Consider the following 3187-nt stretch of genomic DNA (forward strand, 5'->3'; position numbering starts at 1 on the left):
CCCTTCTCTTGCACTGAATTATACACAATGACCCCCTACCTTTCAGGTTGCCACTCATTTCAATTTCTTTTCTAGTACTCTCCCAGAACACTTACACACAGGGATTTAGTGTTGTAAAATGCCATAAAACAAATATTTTTGAAATAGTGTCGTGCCTCATGGAGTTTATTATCTGCGTGTGAGATAGCTGATAAGCAGAGAAACTTTCAGGAACCTCTGCATACAATTTTTTTTTTTCTCTCAAAATAATAGATTAAAGATGTAAAACATCGCAAAAGCCTTGTCCTGCAATGTTTACCAAATACAAATGAGAAAATGAAAGTTAAGGCTTGGGTCCAAAAATATTTCCCGGGCTCTGTAACTAAGCCGTGCCAGAAGGGGGGCATTTAGAAGAATTTGTTATTATTTTATCTCTTAGTTCAGCTTCAGTCCAGGTCTAATGTAATTATCAAATACACACGCAAACAACATGTTTTCAAAGGAAACAAAAGCTCCTAGAAAGCTCCTTCTCCCTGGGCTCGCAGCTACTCTTCTTAACACACTGGGAAACACAGGCAGGCGCCTGTGCAGAAAGCATGGTTAACTTCACACCGGGTGCTAAATTAATATTTCAACCGCTAAAATATTAGACTGTTATCATTCAGATTATGAGTTCGATTGAATCTAGAACTGTGTAAACCCCTTTCCCCCCCAGGGATGCGTTCCTATAAATAAACTGAGAGTTCACACCCACTCTTTTTAACCAGAGCTATTCCTTCCCCGTTCTGCGGTACCAGCTGCGATCTTTCCCTTCACATCCCGGAGCCTCTCCGCGTCTACATCTTTTGAAGGATCACAAGAGCCCCTCCAAAACCCGGAAAAACAAAGGCACTCTCCGTACCACGCACACCAACGTTCAATCCCACACACATAACACTAATTCACCAACTCCTAAAGTGTTAAAATCAACGGCTAACCTACGGTTACTCAATCATCATTCTCTCCAGCTTTCTGTAATACATTGTTAATAATTGCTTCATCAAGGTTACTGTCTTTTATTATGAAGATGCTTCAGGCGTTTGGCAATAAGTCCATATTCTGACAATAAGTTGCTATAAAGCACAAGCATTGGAAACTCTAATGTGCTAACCCCCTTTTTTTAATGCAATGTAGTATTGCCAATAATTCTCATCACTTGTCATCCCCACGAGAGGGGAGGGGGGAGCAAATCAGCAAACTTTCTCCCTAACTTTCTTGTCTCTGCTTCTTTACATTGCTGCATTGATTACAGAGTTGGCAAAGAAGCGGAGAAAGCACCGATCCCCACATCCAACCGGCAGTTTGCTGGCTCTCCAAGCCGCCCAGACCAGGGAACTGTGCAAACCATTGCAAACTCCCTGCTTTACAGATGGAACCTTTCGCATTTCTACAACTTCACAGAGCGAGAGGGGAGAAGGTGTAAAGGTGAGATCCGAGCTCGCAAGAGGTTAAAGTAGTAATAATAACGCTACTAACAGACAACAGCAGCAAAACAGTGAAATCGGGGACAGGTCCGCTGAGCAGGTTAAAGTCTTAAGAAGTGCCATAAAGAAATCAGAAAGACTTACATGATCGGCTAAATTTGTGGAAGATCCTGAGAGTTCTTCGTGGTCTGATTTGGAGCTGCCATCCCTTTCATCAATAACGAGGTCTATTGGCATTTTTCCTTTCAAACAACTAATGTACCGGTGGCAGAAGTTATCGCACAATTCATGAACCTGAAAACAGTAACAAGAATAATAGTATTAATAATGGCACAATATCGGATTGCAACTTTTTTTTTTTTTTGGTAGCAAGAACAACCCTCTGATCTCCTCCACAAGTAACTCTAATTAAGGGGCACAATAGTTGAAGGCAAGGAAACAATAGAGAAATTGTTGCAGCACATATTATTCTCTAGAGACTTTGCCGCAGCAACAAGTGAGAGAGAGAGAGAGAGAGAGAGAGAGAGAGAGAGTGGGCTCAGCCTGGTGTGCAGAGGAAAATCCGATTTGATGATAACATCAGAACGCTGGGAGCTGGACCCAGGCGATATCTCTGGAGCAGATACAGCCCAGACAGGTACAACTAGTCACTCGGGACGGGATGGGTTTAAACCGGGGCTAAAAAAAGGTCTAAGGGGCCGGGAGCAGCCAAAGGCAGGTACTCGCGGGGGCTGTGGGAAGAGCCGTTCTCGTCCCGGGGCACAGCCCCCTCCCCACGCCGCGCAGGGCCCCCTGCCTCTTCCAAACATTTACTGCTCGTTTGGGGTTAATGTGCCTGCCAGAGCTGGAGAAAGGCAGGAGTCCTTCCATTTCTCTTTTTGTTAAACGTGTTATTTCCGAGTCAGGAAAAGAACCTCTGCTGAGGGAAGGGGTAAGAAGGGTGGAAAAGGTTTAATAATACGTACATTTAATGACTGGGTTGAAATTAGGCCGAAAAAAACCCAAATAATGCCGGGCTGGGCTGAGCATGGCTGTCGGATGTCACATGCTCTGGTGGCACAGGTTACAGTATCACACTGCGTTTCCCCTGTCTCCTCTGGCCATGTTCACAAGTCATCCCAAACAGTCAAGGGGAGGGGGGGACACGGGACAGGGGGACGGACGACAGGGAGGGAAGGGCTTGCCCCCCGCCCACCTCCGTGGCTCTTACCTTTTCTAATTCCAAAAGGTGAAACCTTAATACTTGTATTGCTTGGATCATCTGCAAGAAAGTTTTGAGCAAGGGGTTACGTGGGAGACAGGAGCACGGGGGCCGTGCAGAGCTGCGAGCCCGAGTGGGCGAGGGGGAGAAGGGGATTGTCAGGGCGCGCAGTTATTACCCAGGATTTTGGCTCATTGGTCACGCTTGAACAATTTTGATCAACTTTAAACTAAGCACTTGATTTTTATCATATTTATTCCAGGAGCGGTGATTAGTGCTTTATTACCGCGATCTTGGAGAAAATCTCTTCCTCTTCTCCTCGCTCCCTCTCAACACCCCGGCCCTCACCCCTGAGGGTCCGCAGAGAAGTCAGACCCGCACTTCCACCCCATCCCCCCCACCGCCCGCAGGAGAAAGGGGAGGGGGAGGAAAGGATGAATAGTTCGGCATCTTCTTTACAAGCGGATTTAGGCACTTTGAATATTGAAATCGTTCACATTAGCAAAAGAATTACGTTAGAAATCTCCAGCTCTCTCTTCTTAAG

The 3187-nt window shown here is 45.8% G+C and overlaps 1 long non-coding RNA gene across 1 annotated transcript in view; it reads right to left on the minus strand.

Moving 5' to 3' along the window:
* LOC104164385 overlaps positions 1–2704 on the minus strand; it is an 11429-nt gene extending 8725 nt beyond the window's left edge. Inside the window, exons 1-2 of the long non-coding RNA XR_696478.1 lie at positions 2653–2704; positions 1587–1736 (exon numbers count right to left, since the gene is read on the minus strand). This is a non-coding gene — a long non-coding RNA (uncharacterized LOC104164385). The remainder of the gene's footprint in view (positions 1–1586; positions 1737–2652) is intronic.
* Positions 2705–3187: the final 483 nt, after the last annotated feature.

The sequence above is a fragment of the Cariama cristata genome, unplaced genomic scaffold (assembly GCF_000690535.1).
Source record: "Cariama cristata isolate BGI_N322 unplaced genomic scaffold, ASM69053v1 scaffold35560, whole genome shotgun sequence".
NCBI lineage: Eukaryota > Metazoa > Chordata > Aves > Cariamiformes > Cariamidae > Cariama > Cariama cristata.